At 41.2% G+C, this 20,167-nt stretch overlaps 1 long non-coding RNA gene across 3 annotated transcripts in view; it reads left to right on the plus strand.

Annotated features, from left to right (window-relative positions):
* LOC105483198 (uncharacterized) overlaps nucleotides 1-19,721 on the plus strand; it is a 91,258-nt gene extending 71,537 nt beyond the window's left edge. For 2 of the 3 annotated variants that reach the window (XR_988102.2, XR_011609584.1), the window contains one exon: nucleotides 3,963-4,460. This is a non-coding gene — a long non-coding RNA (uncharacterized lncRNA). Of the gene's footprint in view, nucleotides 1-3,962; nucleotides 4,461-13,424; nucleotides 13,516-18,638 lie in introns of those variants that run through there. The other variant, XR_011609583.1, reaches the window with a different exon arrangement.
* The last annotated feature ends 446 nt before the right edge of the window (nucleotides 19,722-20,167 follow it).

Below are 20,167 nucleotides of genomic sequence, written 5' to 3' on the forward strand. Positions count from 1 at the left end.
GGAAAGAGAACAGGCAGAAGGGATGAGAATGATTTCCTAAAACTGGAAGGAAGATGCACATACAGCCGATGTTTGAAGGCAGTGTTCCTTCTCACTTAGAGGAGGTAGCAGGACCTTGGAGGGAGGCGTGAATTCTAAGGTAGTGGTGTGCTGGAGCCAGCTTGGCAAAGAACATCTCTTCTCTGACGCAATCATAGTGGAATGAGAACCCAGCCTTTCCCCACATTTTTCAGGACCACGTAAGTGCTTCCTCAACCCCTGACTCTTGTAAGACTCTAAAATAGGGAATGACCACCCTACTGTGACTGAAATCAAATGTTCTATCCGCTCTTGTGAGATTGAGGCCAGATATAATTTGGTTTAAAAAAAATAAAATGTAGGCCAGGTGTGATGGCTCATGCCTGTAATCCAAGCACTTTGGGAGGCTGAGGTGGGTGGATCACCTGAGGTCAGGAGTTCAAGACCAGCTTGGTCAACATGGTAAAAACCCATCTCTATGAAAAAAAAAATTAGCCAGGAGTGGTGGCAGGTGCCTATAATCTCAGCTACTCAGGAGGCTGAGGCAGAAGAATTGCTGGAACCAGGAGGCAGAGGTTGCAGTGAGTCAAGATCATGTCATTGCATTCCAGTCCAGGGGACAACAGTGAGATGTCATCTCAAAAAAAAAACAAAAAACAACAACAACAAAAAAAAAACAACACAAAAAAAAACCAAACATGTGTACTCTAGAGCCAGACTTTCTGTGTTCACAAATCTGGCTCTGCCACTTGCTAGTTGTGTGAGCTTGGGCACATGTCTCAGTTTCCTCCTTTTTTAAATGGAAACATTATTAGGCTGGTATAAAAGTAATTGCGGTTTTTGTCATGACTTTTAATGGCAAAACCAATGCATCAATCTAATATATCATCTTTGATATGGTTTGGGTGTGTCCCCACCCAAATCTCAACTTGAATTGTATCTCCCAGAATTCCCACATGTTGTAGGAGGGACCCAGGGGGAGGTAGTTAAATCACGGGGGCTGGTCTTTCCCGTGCTATTTTCATGATAGTGAATAAGTCTCACAAGATCTGATGGGTTTATTAGGGGTTTCTGCTTTTGCTTCTTCCTCATTTTCTCTTGCTGCCGTCATGTAAGAAGTACCTTTTGCTTCCTGCCATGACTCTGAGGACTCCCCAGCCATGTGAAACTGTAAGTCCAATTAGACCTCTTTTTCTTCCCAGTCTTGGGTATGTCTTTATCAGCAGTGTAAAAACAGACTAATACAGTTAATTGGTACCAGTAGAGTGGGGAATTGCTAAAAAGATACCCAAAAATGTGGAAGCGACTTTGGAACTGGATAACAGGCGGAGGTTGGAACAGTTTGGAGGGCTCAGAAGAAGACAAGAAAATGTGGGAAAGTTTAGAACGCCATAGAGACTTGTTGAATGGTTTTGCCCAAAATGCTGATAGTGATATGGACGATAAGGTCCAGGCTGAGGTGATCTCAGATGGAAATGAGGAACTTGTTGGGAACTGGAGTAAAGGTGACTCTTGTTATGTTTTATCAAAGAGACTGGCAGCATTTTACCTCTGCCCTAGAGATTTCTGAAACTTTGAACTTGAGAAAGATGATTTAGGGTATCTGGCAGAAGAAATTTCTAAGCAGCAAAGAATTCAAGAGGTAACTTGGGTGCTGTTAAAGGCATTGAGTTTTATAAGGGAAGCAGAGCATAAAAGTTTGGAAAATGTGTAGCCTGACTCTGCAATAGAAAAGAAAAACCAATTTTCTGAAATTCAAACTAGCTGCAGAAATTTGCAGAAGTAGCAAGGAGCCTAATGTTAATCCCCAAGACCATGGGGAAAATGTCTCTAGGCCATGTCAGAGACCTTCCTGGCAGCCACTCCCATCACAGGCCTGGAGGCCCAGGAGGAAAAAGTGGTTTTGTGGGCCAGATCCAGGGCCCCTGTGCTGTGTGCAGCCTAGGGACTTGGTGCCTTGTGTCCCAGCCGCTCTAGCTGTGGCTGAAAGGGGCGAACTTACAGCTTGGGCTGTGGCTTCAGAGATTGGAAGCCCCAAGCCTTGGCATATTCTATGTGGTATTGAGCCTGAAGGTGCACAGAAGTGAAGAATTGAGGTTTGGGAACCTCCACCTAGATTTCAGAAGATGTATGGAAATGCATGGATGCCCAGGCAAAAGTTTGCTACAGGCACAGGGCCCTCATGGAGAACATCTGCTAGGGCAGCGTGGAAGGGAGATGTGGGGTAGAAGCCCCCACACAGAATCCCTGCTGGGGCACTGCCTAGTGGAGCTGTGAGAAGAGGGCCACTGTCCTCCAGATGCCAGAAAGGTAGATCCACCTACAGATAGCACTGTGTGCCTGGAAAAGCTGCAGACACTCAATGCCAGCTTGTGAAAACAGCCGGGAGGGAGGATGTACCCTGCAAAGCCACAGGGGTAGAGCTGCCCAAGACCATGGGAACTAACCTCTTGCATCAGCATGATCTGAATGTTAGACATGGAGCAAGGGAGATCCTTTTGGAGCTTTAAGATTTGACTGCCCTACAGGATTTTGGACTTGCATGGGTCTTGTAGTCCCTTTGTTTTGACCAATTTCTCCCATTTGGAATGGCTGTATTTACCCAATGCCTGTACCCCCATTGTATGTAGGAGGTAACTAAGTTGCTTTTGATTTTACAGAATCATAGGTGGAAGGCACTTGCTTTGTCTGGGATGGATGAGACTTTAGGTTGTGGACTTTTGAGTTAATGCTGAAATGAGTTAAGACTTTGGAAGACTGTTGGGAAGCATGACTGATTTTGAAATGTGAGGACATGAGATTTGGGAGGGGCCGGGGTGAAATGATATTGTTTGGCTGTGTCCTCACCCAAATCTCAACTTGAATTTTATCTCCCAGAATTCCCACGTGTTGTGGGAGGGACACAGGGGAGGTAATTGAATCATGGGGGCTGGTCTTTCTGGCACTATTCTCGTGACAGTGAATAACTCTCATGAGATCTGATGGGTTTATTAGGGGTTTATACTTTTGCTTCTTCCTCATTTTCTCTTGCCGCCTCCATATAAGAAGTACCTTTCGCCTCCCGCCATGATTCTGAGGCCTCCTCAGCCATGTGGAACTGTAAGGCCAATTAAACTTCTTTTTCTTCCCAGTCTTGGGTATGTCTTCATCAACAGCATAAAAATGGACTAATACAATCTTCTTTATAAGGCTGCTGAGCCTTGAAAGCAGGGCCTGGCCTATGTGAAGCACCATCTAAGCACTCATCCCACTGTTGCTGCTGGGTGGGGTGGCAGGGCATATTTACATATGCTGAATGAATAGCCCTAGTACCACACGTGTGTCCAGAGGGCAAGTCATTTGAGGGAAGTGTCAATGTCTACATTTTTTTTTATCTTTGCTCTTGCATTGCTTCTGTGCTTTCGTAACACTTCCTGTTACAGTTTGAACATGCACATTTCTTATGTCCACATCTCTGTAGCTCTCCCAGTTCCTGATACATGGTAGGCACACAGCAAACAAGTTTCAGGTTGAGCTGAATTTAGATCTGTTGTAGGGTATTCAGCAACGTGCTCAGGTCTGGTCAAGGGCTTTCTGATGAGACTGATTGAAAAACAATCACAATGATTTATTAAAAGGCCTAAAATAATGTGGTTCCTTGGTCAAAAGGAAAGCAAGGTACAAAGAAAGTCATTACTATAAGGTCACATGGATATTTAGAGGCCGAGTCGACTTCCTGAGGTTTCCTGCTCAAAAGCCTCCAGGTTTGAGGAACCAACTAGAGCTTTCTTCAGAAAGAGCAGCCCAAGGCCAGAAGACCTTTGTCAAAGAATTCAAAGGAAGCCTGGGTTGCCTCTGGCCCAGATGTTGGGGAAGGGGGTCAGCTTTCGCAGTAAGCAGAGATTTCAGCGGGGACTGGATTTGTTAACTAGAATAGCTGATAAACTTTTCTTTTCCTCCTCCAGTCATAGCAAAGCATCTAGCCAAAGATGCTATTCTTCAATTCAGAGGGAAGAATTTCTGCAACTTCATGGCTTAACAGTTAACCGAGTATCCTTGTAACAGCTAAGTACCATTTGCTTAACAAATAAAAAAAATGAAATGTGTTTGGAAGGACAAAAGCTACATAGCAAGAGTCGACTTTCTGGATTAATATTACGACAACATCAGCAACAACCAACATTGATTGGACACTAGGTTCTGTGCTGGATTTGTTCAAGTGTCATTTCACTCAATCCTCACAGGAGTCCAAGGAGACACACTATTATTTTCTTCATCTCACAGATGAGGAAATGAGGATGAAGTTGTCAAGTGACTATTCCAAAGGTATAATAAGGAGTACCCAGCCTTTGAACCCTCCTTTCTGAATGGAAGTTTTTCTGTAATCATCCTTGCTAAATATAGCTTCAAAATTAAAGAATGGCCAAATTTGGCCACAAAGGAGTAGGAGTAAATAAAGATGATGACTGGAGCTAAAATATAGTCACTTATCTCTGAAATAATGGTCACAGTGAGTAAGAAGTTCAAAATCCACACTTTATCTTTTGTTGTTGTTGCTGTTTAGTCTCTATCAAGGTTAAAATTATAGCATTTAAAATGCCAGTGTTAAGAGAAAAAAAAAGGAAAATGCCATGTGAAGTTAGCAAGAGCAAGCGGACCATTAAAACAGCAGGAATGAATAAAACTCAGAAAGCATGAAACAAGATGAGCTCAGTCAGCTCAAGCTTCCCAGTCAGGACTGCAGGGAGAGGCCAAGCTCTATTTCCGCATTTAACTGTAAATCCAGACAAAGTGACAGAGAGAGGTTAGAAGTAAAAGGTAGAGCAAGAGGTTACCTTAAAAATACAAATAAAAGAAGGCCAAGGACATGTTATCATTAATATCATATATTGTCGAAATCAAAGGAAAAACAAAGGGTTAAGCAGAGGACAGTTTTTAAGTGAAGGTTAGAGTCTCCAGTGAAGAGATGACAGGGGGCCCTTATGCACAATAGTAGCAAAACAAACGATTCTCTAGACTAGCCCAGCCTTGGAAACCACAGACCCTGCTGGTTTAGCAACAGTATTTTAGACACTTGGCCAACATATCCTCCTGCCCTGGGGCCCAAGCCCTACAAACGGTTCCAAGGGATTTCTTTATTTGCTTCCTTCCCTAACCCTTCTTGCAACGCCTGTAAATACACTGGACAATTACAAAGTCGAGCAGCCCGCAATATTGGAACAGAGACACCCTGTTAAATCTGTTCCTGACAGCTGCGAGCCCCTTTTATATTTCAATTATAAGATCAACAACTGTAACTCCTGGCAGACCATTACCACCCAGAGTTTGGGGAGTTCTGGGGACAGCACGGCTGTGCCCTGCTCACTGTGGAATCCCCTGAGGGAGGAGGACTGGCTGGGAGGGGCTCCCCATCTCCTCAGCTGGCCAAGCCCTGTGTCACACCTGAAGGACAAGCTCAAGAGTAAACATGAAAGGCTCAAGGCCGCAGCGACTGAGATCATGGGGCTGGAGGCTGCACCAGCAGCCCCACCAGAGCCCTAACTGTGCTTTGGTGTTCTTTCATTTCACCTTGCTCAAACTTGGACACTGAGATTCTCATACTGGATGTTAGGAAAGAAAAAGACATAGTATTCCCTCCTAGTTCTTAATTCAAAAGGACTCTAAAAATTCTGCTGGAAAGGCCAGACCCATGCTCTCCCTGTGTGAAGGCAAAGGGCCTCATGCTGCCGCAGCGGCCATGGCAGCCAGCAATTTCCCCACTCAGTCATGGGTTCTGGTCTGTGGTGTAGGGTCCTGTGGGCCTTCCTCCACAACGTCAGCAAATGGGGATATGCCGCCTGGTTCATGTGAGTCTCCACCTGTGCTCACACCTGCTGGATCATCAGCCAAATGGAGCTCCTGACAGTTCCAAAATAGATAGCGACAAGGCGGGTTTCCATTGAAGGCCTTGCTTCCTAGAACCTCTGTTCCCATCCAAATCGCCCCTGTTCTTTACTTTTAAAACTTAAATTAAACTGACCCTCAACCCAAAAACATTTCACTGAATTTTCTAGTTTAAATGTCATTTGAAATTAAGGCCAGTTAGCAAAGTTATTGAGCTTCTGCAAAGATCTGGTTTCTTCGTCTTCGAGGAGCTTAGAACCAGTAGAAAGAAAATTTACTATCCATTACCTTACCTTTTGGTTATAAAGCACAGATGTATGTATCTTTTTTAGAAATTACACATTCAGAAGTGTTGCTTGCCAAAGGCCTCCTACGATTTCACCCAGAGCTCATTTAGCCATTTGCAGTATTTCCTAAAGAGAACAACCTGCGGTTGCTGCATTCACTTCAAAACCCTGGCCACCCGTATTCATTCCCTTGAGAACTCTGAAAAGCTACATTTCACAGAATAAGACTTTTATAAAGAAGCCCTACTAATTAGCTTGGCTCTCCAAACCTGGGTCCTAAAAAATCAGGCCTAGGAGGAATCAAAAAGTACATGAGATGTTTTTTAAAATCTCACATTCTTTACGGCATTCTTTTTAAAACTAACCATGTCCTTTGTGTACAGAAACACTCAGTGCTAACATTGGTTTTCATGTATGGGATAAACTGAAGAGAATATGGTCAGGGTGGTGTGTGTCTTTGAAATAGATTTGTGGAGAGTGCTTCGTTCGTATAACTTGGATTCTTTTCTTGCCAAATGTATGTTTATGGCAAAACACATGCAAATTTGAGTGTGTGTGTGTGTGTGTGTGGGGGGGGGGGGGGGGTCTTAGTCAGATGCATTATTACAGAGCCCTCCTTCAATGACCCAGGGAAACCTGCACAGTGTGTGAGAATGTGCGTGACACCCTGAGAAAACCATTTATATTCAAAAATCTGCTTTCACAGGAATCAAATATTTAAACCAATATCTTTTAGGTACTTAAATCATTGCCTGGAAAAAAGTGTCTTGTTCCACATACTAAATTCTTATTTGAATCTAGTCTGTATATCAGTATTTTGATGGTGAGCTTTTTTTTTAAAAAAGGAGTTTTTAAGGTAAACTTCTAATTTAAAAAAATTAGAAGTTTGTAAAGTGTTTTGGCAATAAAGATTTGAAATTTGAATTTGATAAAGATAGGTTGGAGAAAGATGATCTTCCACAATAATCAGGAGTTCTTTGTGTATTGGATAAGTAGCTATTAGTAATATAAGTCTGTATTAGTCTGTTCTCACACTGCTAATAAAGACATACCCAAGACCGGTAATTTATAAAGGAGAGAGGTTTAATTGACTCAGAGTTCAGCATGGCTGGGGAAGACTTAGGAAACTTGCAATCATGGTGGAAGGGGAAGGAAACACGTCCTTCTTCACACAGCAGCAGCAAGGAGAAGTGCTGAGCAAAAGGGAGAAAACCCCTTATAAAACCATCAGATCTCGTGAGAACTCACTATCATGAAAACAGCATGAGGGTAACTGTCCCCATGATTAAATTACCTCTCACTGGGTCCCTCCCAGGACGTGTGAGGATAATGGGAACTACAATTCAAGATGAGATTTGGGTGGGGTCACAGCCAAACCATATCAAGGTCCACTACAATTCTAAAACTCCAAAGCCTTAAACTTTTTGGAATGTATTTGGCAGCAAAATCTAAGCTAAACCAACATGACCCTACTTATAGCTTTATTTCTTCTACTTTGTGTAAAGAGTCATGCATTTCACTGCAGAAACATTAAGCGTTGATTCTGGAGTGCTGCCCCACACCCTGTCGGGTGTTACAGAAGTTCGTGCACGACATTACCTTTTTAGGCTCTAAATAATTCTAGATTCTGAAACACATCTGGCCAAAGGTTTCAGATGAATTTCAGTCCTATAAAATCATACTGTAGTGGACACTATTACATTTTTCTGTAGGGTTCTATCTCACTATTTGTTCTTACAGGGAGAGCCCATTTATGCATGGTAGTTACACACAATTTGCGCCTGGTTGCCCTGAGGATGGGGTTTATTTTCTGGAGATATTATTTCCTTACCAGTTTCCTCATCAATTTTCCTCCATCTTTATAACTACTGGGTATTTTACCCACATCTTCAGTTCAGTTCAGCATGTGTTGCTTGCCTGGTCTGTCCAGGCACCATGCTTAGTGCCAGGAGGGATGCAGCCATGAGCAAGATACTGTGAACCATTTAAGAGCAACCTGGTGGCAGTTGTAGACATGAATAACATTCATCTTTTATGAAAGGTTAAATGTTATAAAGGGCAGAATTACAAACAAAATGCTGAGGGATCAAAGAGGAAGAATAATACATGTCAAGGCAGGCTTCATAGAGGAGGTAACATTTGAGCTTAAGCATCCATGCCTTGAATGATCTTGAAATTTTCACATGAGAAGAAGGGAGAAGCCCTGGCCTTTATTATGTTTTTAAGGACACTTACATTAAAAAAGAAAAAGAAAACAGACATTTCAAAGCAGGGCTACAAAAACAGAGATATATTTTAATGTTTACTTTGAATGCTTTTTGCATAGAAAATGCAATGCAATAACATTGTAGTCGTGGCATAATTGGATTACCCCACGGCTATAATATCCCAAGTTGTTGGATTGCAGAAAAAAAATGTTTATGTCAAGTATTCTATAGAGTGATCTGGTTTAAAGTGATATAATGGACCCCATCTTTGAATCCCATCAGTTATCTCTATGACTGTATGTATTGACTTACTTGAAGATGAGATAAATGTCTAAGTTTAAATGTATCATTCAGGATATGCTGACTTATGTTACAAGCGAACTCCAAATTTCAGTGACATAACACAAAGTTTATTTCCTGCTCACATCACATGTCCATTGAAGGCAAAAGAAGGCCTCTGGTACTTGTCATCACCCAGGCATCGGGATGAGGGAGGCTTCATCTTGATGTGTGTTTCCAATGACCACCACAGCAGTGTGGCAAATCACACAATGCTTCTTAAACATCTTGCCCTTTGTCGCTTCCACTCATGTTGTATAGACCAAAGCAATTCACATGGCCACACTTCATTTTAGAGGAGGTAGGAAAGAACAATCCTAGAACAATCCTATTCTGGAAGTTCAGAGGCCAGGATGATCAGGTCAAGAGAACAAATGACAACTTCAGCAGGGAACAGGGAGTCACACAAAGTTCTTTTAAAAACAGAAAACTGGAAACATATGGTTGAGAATACAAATAAGGTGTGAAGGAGCACATAGATTACCTGAAATTGGGTGCTTGGGGAAAGAAAGCTGGGAGACACATCGGACTCACAGAGAGCTAGGAGTTTAGGGATCTCTTAGCAGTCCTTGCATTGAACTGTGCCTTCACATTAAGCAAGATACTTATTCTGGCTTCGCTTCAGTACCTCCAAGGGAAAAAGAGATACAACAATGGTAATGTATACCGCCTTCCTGTTAGTCTGAGGGTTAATGAAAGTTGGGGGATGAGGCACTTAACTCCCCGTTTGCTATTCAATTCTGGAGAGAGCTGCCTCTTAAACAAAACGAGCCTTTTTCTTTGAGTCCATAGTACATTTCCACAGTGACAAATTCTGCCACGCTCACCAAAATTTGAGCTAAACCTGAATAATAAGTTGACCATTTATTTTATGAATTGGATGTGCATCCTGCCAAGTTTTCCAAGTGGTTATGACAACAGAATCCCTCACCTATAATATCCATCCACAGCTCTCATCTATAGCTCCCTTGTTTGTTCTGAAGATAATATATTGATTGTGTCTCTTTCAATGGCATTCCTTGCATGCTTCTCACATGAGGAAGAGTTACTGCTGCTTTCCCCAGGAGACCTAAAATGACTGCATTTTTACATGTGTTATTTACTGTATACATTCTAATATCAAAATGGTCAATTCATTTATAATCTTTTTAACATGCCTTAGAGAATAAAGGGTCTGTTATTATGTTTTGCTTATATGGGGAGCTTTTTTCTTTTTTTGCATGTAAGTTTTACTTTACAACTCATAATTGATCTTGTGCCCATGAATAGTTAACATTAATTATGCACATGATATGTGCATAATTAGCATATGATAATGAATGACACACGTTTCGAGCAAATATTAGACAGCATAATTATGCTGAATATTATTGCGTTCAGCTATGCAGATTCACAAAATATGATGGATGATGTGTTCATCTCTATTGAATCAATTTACCTGGACTAAAGTGATGACTTAAAAATGAACACAGCAGAAAATAAATGCACGTAAGTCAAATACTGCTAAGCACTAAAGAATATTTCCAAGTGGCAAGAGCTGGAGGTCAGTAGACCAATTCTTTTGCTTGCAGCTAGCAGAATATTTTAGATGCACATTGTAGGATTTTGGAGCTCAGTTTAAAAATCCTTCAGAATTCAAGGGTTGTTTTATGTAAAGTGTTCTGACAGGCAAAATGATTCCTTTTTAAACATAATTTACCTCTGCTCTGCCGGCCTCTTGTGGATAACAAAAACATCTATGCAGAGTAACAACTATTTTTGGCATGTGCAGAATTTAAGGTGCTTAAGAAGATGGGAAGCCCTACAACATGATGCCGTTGGTCTAAAAGCACCAGATGAAATCAAGCGAGAGAAATAAGGCTTGGAGAAATCCTCTCACTGGCTAGAATTATCAACAATAGTTTGCCTGTCTTTTCAAGTGTTCTTTCATTATGGCACTTACTTTTTTTTCAAGTAAAAACAGGTAAACAAGTAGGCTGTGATTGAACTTTGACTTTCTAGTTAAGAATTCGCTATTTGAAGAGTCTATTCGCCTCACAAAAATGAGACTTCCTTTATAAAGAACCACAAAAGCCCAAAGTAAAGATAACCTTATATTTCCCAGATTGTGAGCATAGAAAATTATTCCAAGTCGTCACACAAACCAATTTTTGCACCTGGACTTGATCCAGGTACACGGCTGATAGAGGTACACACTCTGCCCTCCTCCTTCTCTCTTTTCTGTGTACTCACATTAACTTTGAGGAACCCATCTTGAGAGCTCTTGGGCTGACTTCTATTTTAAGAACCTATTTCAGCCATTATAATTAGTCCCTAGTTTGTTTGGAATCCTCTCAGGCATTCAAAATGTTCCAAAGATCTTAAACGAGTCATTTTCCAAAAATTTCCACTGGAATATCCCTAACGGCAGAAGAAAGTCAACTTACCTTTGGGGGCCTGGGTCCCTAACTCAAAACGGAAAATGCTGTTGAAGTCCTTTCTTTTGCCATAAAGAAATACAAAGTTCTGTATACACTTTGTGGTTTTCCATATAATAGATCTGAATTGTATTTCATTTTTAAAAACCATTAATATTTTAAATTACTTACCATTGAGTAAAATGGATGGTCCAGGATGACACACTGTGCCTATAGCTTTCAGCAATCCCCAGCACACTGTTGAAGCATGTTCTGAGGTACCAGTTCTCAGAATGGAGGCCTAGTCTGTTTCGTGGAAAATCTTTTCATAAAACAAGCTAATCATTAAATGTTTGCAATTACAAACAATACTGCAAAGCAAGTGTTCATCAATAGGGAACAGATGACATTTTTCATTGTGCCGCATCCAGAGAGTGAATGTCATACAACTGTTTAAAAGGATAAATGCCACCTATTGTATTGTCAAGTAAAGATGTCCATAATGTAGTGTCAACGGAAAAAGTCACAGAACGATATTATAGGGTGATCCCATTAATATATCTGTATAGCGCTTTTGAAGTCTTTGTATGGAGTAGGGTCTGGGAAAATTTCACTCTCTGTGGGAATGCATTAATTATTTTGCAACAACTACGGATTATTGCAAATCTAAAACAATTTATGTAATCCCATTTTGAAAAAAAAGAAAAAGACTTTGCACAGATGGTACCTGTGGTAAACCTAAACAAACAAACTCTCTAGATTCAGCTTTTTTCATGCGAAATTTGTATAATCTTAACACTAGAAGAAAAGACAAATTCTAGTGTTCTGTACAAATTAGGATTTTTTTCTTTTGAGATGGGCTTACTCTGTTGTCCAGACTGGAGTGCATTGGCATCATCATGACTCACTCCTTTGGGGATCAAGTGATCCTCCCACCTCAGCCTCTGGACTAGCTGGGGCCACAGGTGAGTACTACCATCTCTGGCTATTTTTTTTCTTTTAGAAGTTCGGCCTCACTATGTTACCCAGGTTGGTCTTGAACTCCTGGGCTCAAGCAATCCTCCTGCCTTGGCCTCCCAAAGTGTTGGGATTATAGGTGTGAGCCATTGCACCAAAGATAATTCCAGCCAGGAATTCTTTTTGTAGTACTCTTGATGAATTGCTATAAGGATTCATTTTGAATAATTCCATCTGATGCCTTGGTGCACTTTGTGATGGAACACTTAGGCCATGTAGAAGAGGACCAAGAAAAAAACAAAAATTGCCCATATTCCTACCATGCAAAGACAACTTAGAGGTCCTTTCTCACATTGAACCGAATCTGGGCTCCTCTTCTCAATGGTCCTGGTTCTCTGTTCTAAAGATGCATTTTTAAGAATGCATCTGTGCTCCCTCTTCTGGGTAACAGCCTCTGAACAGGTAAAGGCAGATTGTACATTTCTCTTCGGTCTTCTCTAAATTAAGCAGAATTGACCTTCAAATATTCCTCAAAGCACACAGTTTCCTTTTGAGGCTTATAAATTTGACATTGCTCATCTTAAAGCCTGCTTCCAAATGATTGTGACCTTCTAACTAAGGTTTGACCGTCATGGAGAACAGCGATTGTCACTCTATATCTGTGGATCTAACTCAAAATGGAAAATTTCTTGGAAGTCTTATATTTTACCACAAAACTTCATATGCATTTTGTATTAGTCGGTTTAATTTAAAATTACCTAATGTATTAGTCTGTTCTCACACTGCTATAAAGACATACCTGAGACTAGGCAATTTATAAAGGAAAGAAGCTTAATTGACTCACAGTTCACTTCCATGTGGCTTGGGAGGCCTCATGAAACTTATGATCATGGTGGAAGGGGAAGAGGCACATCTTACATGGCAGCAGGTGAGAGAGATCAAGCAAGAGCAGAGAAAACTGCTTAATAAAACCATCAGATCTCATGAGAACTCATTCACTATCACAAGAACAGCATGGGGGGAAACCACCTCCATGATCCAATTGCCTCCCACCTGGTTCCTCCTTCCACACATAGGGATTATGGGGATTACAATCCAAAATGAGATATGGGTGGGGACACAGAGCCAAACCTTATCGCTTACCTAGTAACATGGATGGTTTAGAAAGCCATACTGCACCTATGGTTCTGCATATCCCCTAACAAACTGCCACGATGCCATCCTAAATGGTGTGCTTTCAGAAGCAATTGCCGTAGAATTTTGGCCATATTGTCACTAAAATAAAATTCTCTAAGTACAAATGTCATTCTTGTAATCATCCAGTCATTTAATACATATCAATTCTCTATTGCATACAGCTAGGCACTGGGATACCATGAGAACCTGACCATCTCAGCTTCTGCCTCCACAGATGCTCTTGTCAAGAGAGGGATACAGAAAAGCGAACAGGTAATTAATTACAAGGCAGAGTGTGAGACAGTATGATGGGCTGTAGGGGATCACCCATACACTATGATGATCTTGTAGGGGATCACCCAGTAGGTGCTCAGGGCTCAGAGGCAGCTTCCTGGAGGAAGGGACACCTAAGTTCAGATTTGGAGGTCCAGGAAGAATTAGCCAGATCATTAAGGAGGGTGAGAAACGTGTTTGAGGGTGCTTTAGGTACAGACCAGCATCAGCACAACCCCAAGGGCAAAAGAAAGCATGACATATTCAGGCAACTGAAAGAAATTGAGTGTGATTGAGAGTGGAGCCTGAAGTGAGAAGTGGTAAGGTTTGCTGTTTGAGAGGATAATATTGGGGCCAGATCATGAAGGACCTTGAGAAACCTGGGAATGAGTTTAGACTTTGTTCTAAAGGTCAAGAAAATCCACTAAGGGTATCCAAGCTGGGGAACAGATTGGAGGTGGTCCCCCAGACAGGAGGCAGAAAGGCCAGACTCAGACATTAATTTATTTGGATTTTCTGAGTTTCGATTTTCTCATCTTTGAAATAAGGACAATAGCACATATCTCAAGGACTGTTATGGAACTTAAATAGAATATTAGAAATCAAGAAGCTAAATCAGTGTTTGGCATGTTGGGAGGCCAAGAATATCTCCTGGCCCCTCATAAGTCTATGGTGTTGTATTTTTATTGGTATCTGATTTATTTTGTAACATATGATAATTAATATTGAATTACTGAATGATTCTTAACTATGATCAAAGGCCCACATGTTCGTATGTCCATGCAATGAATGACCATGCCTATCAGCAAAAGGGCAAACAATGTTCTTACAGAAGTTATTGGAATTGTGAACCACATGCTAGCTTTCATGAGTACTGGAAGCCACAATACTGGACATTTAAAAAAAGTCTTTTGTCCTCTTAATTAAGCAAATGTGTTACTCTCTGAAATTTAATTTTCTCTTCAGATTTCATACATTCTGTTTTTAAAATTGCCCAGTTGTTGCTAATACATCAAACCATATTTTTGGTAGAATGGAGAAGGGAGGAAAAGAAGGATTTGGGGAGGAAGAGGGACAGGAAATCGCTGAAGAATGGTACCTTGCTTTGGTTTATGTGACATAGATAACACTTGCTCTTTGGCTATGGAAGGCCTTACACCAGTCAGAAAGTTACACAAAACACTAACCTGTTGATCATTGCAATCTTATTAGCAATATGCATATTTGAAATGTACATTTTAAATGAAATTATCTTTGAGAATGTGATTTTCCCCAGAGCTGTGTAAGTAGATGTCTATTTTCTTCATTATTTTACCAAGTAAGTTTGTTTAGAAAACCCATGCAATAGAAACTGTATTATTCTTGAGTATTACTTTAAGAAAATAATCTGGCTAGGGAATACAGTCTGAAATCCAATGTCAAAGTATTCTAACCAGCCTGGAATTCTGCATAAGGTACCTGTGAAGAGTCATAACAAGATGTCCAGGAACAGAATGAATACTGTCTAATTCCAGTGGGGAAGTGGGGAAAACAGAATAGAAAGAAAATTCTGATATCTTCCTTTCCAAGTAATAGGCAAATTATGTAATAAAAGACTAGAGATTTAGCAGAAACCACCTGGACCTTAAAAACAAACTGATGTACAGAGAAAACTATTACTTTCTGTGTAGCTATAAGGTTAGTGATTGTGATTCAAGAGTTGACATTTATTTTATTTTTCACATTCCATGGGCAGAATTAGTACCATATGGCAACAAACCATTGGGTGGTTAAAAATCACAGGATGATGAATTTCTGCTTTTAAAATGTAAAGTAGATCAAATGTTTTAGGCTTCTTTTTGTTTTTATTTTATTCCACCTTGTTTTTTCCTTTCCTTTTCCTGGAAAGTTCACAATACAGTATCAGTCACCTAGAAAACATTTAATCATAATAACTGATGATGATAAATATTGTATGCATATGTAAGGCATGAGCTTCGGTTACTAGTGGAAGAAGGCCTTCGTGGAAATACTTCTTTATAAGGGATCATCTACTTTTTACTCACTCTCTCAAAACTTTAGCCCAGGAAAACCAAGCATTTATTTACTTTGAGCTTTAATATTTTCTTTATCATTATTAAAAAGTAATAATTCTACTTAAAGGTGCCCAAAATCTCCTATCACTTAGTGCTCCAAGTTAGACTATTAGAGTTTTATTCATTTAGCTGAATGCTAAATGCTTCTTAAAATACAAATATCCCCATAAGAAGGGTAGCAATTAGTCTTTTTGTACCATACTGGGACTTCAAAAATCTGATGTAGGAAAGGAATCTGAGTGCCTCAGTTTATTAGATTCACCACCACAGAAGGAAGATCTGAGTAAAAAAGTGTCAGAAGAGGGAGGCTGTAGCTAACACAGATAAGCTGTGGCCCAGGTGGTTTGGCTAAGCTTGGCTGCAGGTGCAGATGGTTCCAGGGAAGGTGATTCTTCTTATCTCCATGGTGTGACTATTTGTAGGCAACAATTCTGGAAGATCTGCATCTGAGTCCTGGGAGAGTCTTCCAGGCAGCAAGCGGTGGGAAAGCTTGCTTTGGCTGGCCCCCAAACTGACCCAGTGGGTAGTCATGGGTATTGCAGAAAAGTCACAGTGCAATTACTTGCTTGAATGCACTCACACAGAAGCAACAAGAAACACTACTAAAGTAGCAGTAGCAAGAGCAAAAAAAAGTTATTGAATTTGTAGCTGAGGCATAACGTTTAAGCTTTAAGAAAACAACTTTGATTAATAAACCTAAGAAACTCTTTGCGGCTGGGCGCGGTGGCTCATGCCTATAATCCCAGCACTTTGGGAGGCCGAGGCGGGTGGATCACATAAGGTCAGGAGTTTGAGACCAGCCTGGCCAACATGGTGAAATTCCGCCTCTATTAAAAATACAAGAATTAGCCGGGCGTAGTAGCGTGTGCCTGTAATCCCAGCTACCCAGCAAGCTGAAGCAGGAGAATTGCCGGAACCCAGGAGGCAGAGGCTGCAGTGAGCTGCGATCACGCCACTGCACTCCAGCCTGGGCAAAAGAACAACACTCCATCTCAAACAACAGCAACAACAACAACAACAACAAAACAGACAAAAAAGAAACACGCAAAAAAAAATAAACAACTCTTTGCAGCTGAAATCAAAACATAACTGAGGAGAACTCAAAAAACCTAGGTGAATACATTATCCAGCCAGCCCAATCTAAAGACCTCCCTAATACCTAGAGAGGCGGGCTCCAGAGTTAACATTTTACAAGCATATTTTAGTTATCTGTCTACATGAATATTCAAAATGAGGCCAGGTATGGTGACTCACATCTGTAATCCTAGCACTTTGGAAGGCCAAGGTGGGTGGATCACTTGAGGTCAGGAGTTTGAGACCAGGCTGGCCTACATGGAGAAACCCTGTCTCTACTAAAAATACAAAAATTAGCTGGGCATGGTGGCACACACTGTAATCTCAGCTACTCAGGAGGCTGAGGCAGGAGAATCGCTTGAACCCAGGAGGTGGAGGTTGCAGTGAGCCGAGATCACGCCATTGCACTTCAGCATGGGGGACAAGAGCGAAACTCTGTCTTAAAAAAAAAAAAAAAAGATACTGCACGATTATGGCACTGTAGCAGGTATGTAGCAAGTACTTTATTAAGCTTCTCTCCGTTAATTCTCACAACAACCTGGGCATTAAAATTACCCTTATTTTACACAGGAGGACATTGAGGCTTAGAGGTAAGTAGTTTATCCCAAATTTCAGAGATAAGCAATTGTATTTGCTTGCTGGTATTAATGAGCCACAGTCTGACTGGCTTAAACAAGAGAAGTTTATTTCCTCACAGTTCTAGAGTATAGAAGTCCAAGGTCAGCTGGGTTGTTTTTTTCTGAGGCCTCTCTCCTTATTGGCTGTCATTTCCCTGTGTCCTCATATAATATTGCCTGTGTGTGTGTCTGTGTCCTACTCTCCTCTTCTTATAAGGATACTTTAGGGTAGACTAAGGTACACCCTAATAACTTCATTTTACCTTTATTATCATTTTAAAGATCCTCTCTCCAAACACAGTCACATTCTGAGGTACCGGGTTTAGGATTTCAACATACGAATTTCAGGGAGACCCAATTCAATCCATAACAGCAATTCTTTTAAGTTATTTTAGGTAGCTATATATTTATTATAGATAACATGATTAAGTTATAATATTATACTCTTATGTCCGCCAATGAAATGAACTACCCTAGATACCTCGAAACAAGAAATCTGTCAAAAGAAAATAGTTTCACGGGTAGAGAAAGAGTTGAGAAACCCAACAGAAATAATCTAGAGGCAAACGAGTATGGAAATACATTTTTTCCTCTGGGGCTGGTAGGATGAAGAGAGGAAGGAGATGGTGTCACGGGAGTAGCATGTGATTAGAGGCCACCCAGTGGACCTGAACTGCCGTGGACCTGCCCCATGGCACCTGGGGCTGCAAAGGACAGGGCTGTTTGGCAAGACATGAAGCCATGTAGAAAATGGGCACCGAGGAGATGCCACCTGAAACAGAGAGGAGGACCAACACCTTGACCTCTTTCTCTGCCAGAGCCTACCCCCAGTTGATTCTCCGCCAAAACTGCAGGGCCCAGGTACCCCGGAAATGCAGTGCCCTTAGTTCCCTGTGAAAAGGAACAGAGCACGGGAAAGTCAAGACATGGCTCTAGGAGCAAAGATCTGAAAACCAATACCACTAACTTATATAGAGTTCATTTCACAAGTTGGAACACAGTGGTTCTTGACCAGTGGTTTTGTGGGCCTGGTGAAGTCATCAGTTCATTTCCTTTAAGAACCATGGAACAGAAATTCCTGAATTGCTTAGAACTGGTTTAAAGCCAGGATTTGGGTGTTTGCTTGTAGAAACCAGAGAAAACCAAAACCAAAACCAAACAAACAAAAAAGTCCACTTTGTACTGATGAGCTTTGTTTCTTTCACCGCTTTGTTTGGATATGCTTAGCCTCTAAGATTGTTCTCTAAATGAGCAAAGGCTTGTAAGCAGCTTTAAGACTGTAAAAATATGACTTACCTGACAATTGCTTGGTTCACTTGCTACCTGTCTTTTGCATATTTTCTCCTCTCATCTGTAGTTTTTTGAGACAGGAACATGTCTTTGAAGAAATCTGTGTCCCCCCGCAACCTCAGGACTGATGATCATAAAGCATCTGTGGAGCCCTTTGTTGGGAGAGGACCGGGAGAAGACCGGGAGAAGTGGGAGCACGTGTTTCATGTGGCCAGAATCCTCTGCAGCCACCAGCAGAAGAAGGGAGGCATGGGATGTCAGACATGTTAACAGAATCTTTTAGAGCAACTTGTTTTCTATGCAGAGACTTTTTCAAGACCAGGGCTATTTTTGCCACTTAATGTGGTCTACATTTTCTGCAGTCAGATCCCACTGATGGTTAATGACATAAGATCCAGGAAGCTTGGGGATTGCGCCAGTAGACACCAGAGACGGTAACCTTGTCAAAAAAGAAACAGATGACATACTTACAGCATGGTGAGACACTCAGTTCCTAAGCCCCTAAAGCAACTAGGAAGCAAGAGATTTGATGCAGACACACTAATTACACAGCCAGATTTCTCTGAAGACAGCATTTACCAATGCTCTCTCTTAAAAATGCAGATTGACAGAGGGATAATTCCAAGTAATTTAATGAAACAGCAGGTGATAGTGAGAATTATCCTAGGGGTGGGGCAAGCAAGTAGCCGTGTGCAGTCGGGCACATGCTAAGTTGCCTCCCATGCCCACATTCCTAGGCATAAAAGACCCATCAAAAGGATAGCTGGTGAACCACGACAAACAAGGTACATTGATTAGTATGTATCATTCAGCTGTTGGCACGCTGACACACCCATTGAGTGATATTGGACTCATGGGATTGATATCTGTGACTCAAAAAGCATAAGGATTTCAAACAGGTGACTCAGACATCGCATGTGTAGCTCTTTCCTTATTGGTAGCCTAGGCTGGGCAGGTGCTCAGCCTGCATCTCGCAGGTTCCCCTGTCAACTCTTGCTGTCATCATTGACTCTAAGCCACATTTTGGCAGGGTTCTTTCTACATTTGTGATTATTTTATCCTCAGCATTCAGCACATTGCCTGGCACATGGTGAGTCAAATTCATCTCTAGGACGGTCTTTGAGTTTGCACATAAAATGTTGGAAGTATTTTGCCATCGGTTTCAATGACTACTGTTCTTGAAGTTATTTTTTCTTTCTTAGCAAATGAAATCATAAAGTGAATAATCAGCTTCATTAAATCTATTCTCAAATTCTCTCCCAGATTTTTTTTGGGAAAGAGGAATTTAATTATAAACATGAATTTGGGTGAGAGGCTTTAAGATTAGGGTATCTCAGAGCTTTGTGGGGGCCACAGTGCCTTATTTAGGCCACAGTTTAGGACACCTGAGAGTGGTTGGTATTTAAAATGTTTCAAACCTGGCTGTTCATTGGAATCCCCCTGAGGCTTTAAAACCTTCTGATGCCTTGGTCTCAGGATTCTGGAAGAATCAGTCTGAGGTGTACCTTGGGCATTGGAATTTTTTAATCTTCCTGGATGATTCTAATGCGCAGCCAAGGTTGAAAACCAAAGTAAGAATCTTCTCTTACGCCAATG

Source organism: Macaca nemestrina, chromosome 11 (assembly GCF_043159975.1).
Source record: "Macaca nemestrina isolate mMacNem1 chromosome 11, mMacNem.hap1, whole genome shotgun sequence".
Taxonomy (NCBI): Eukaryota; Metazoa; Chordata; class Mammalia; order Primates; family Cercopithecidae; genus Macaca; species Macaca nemestrina.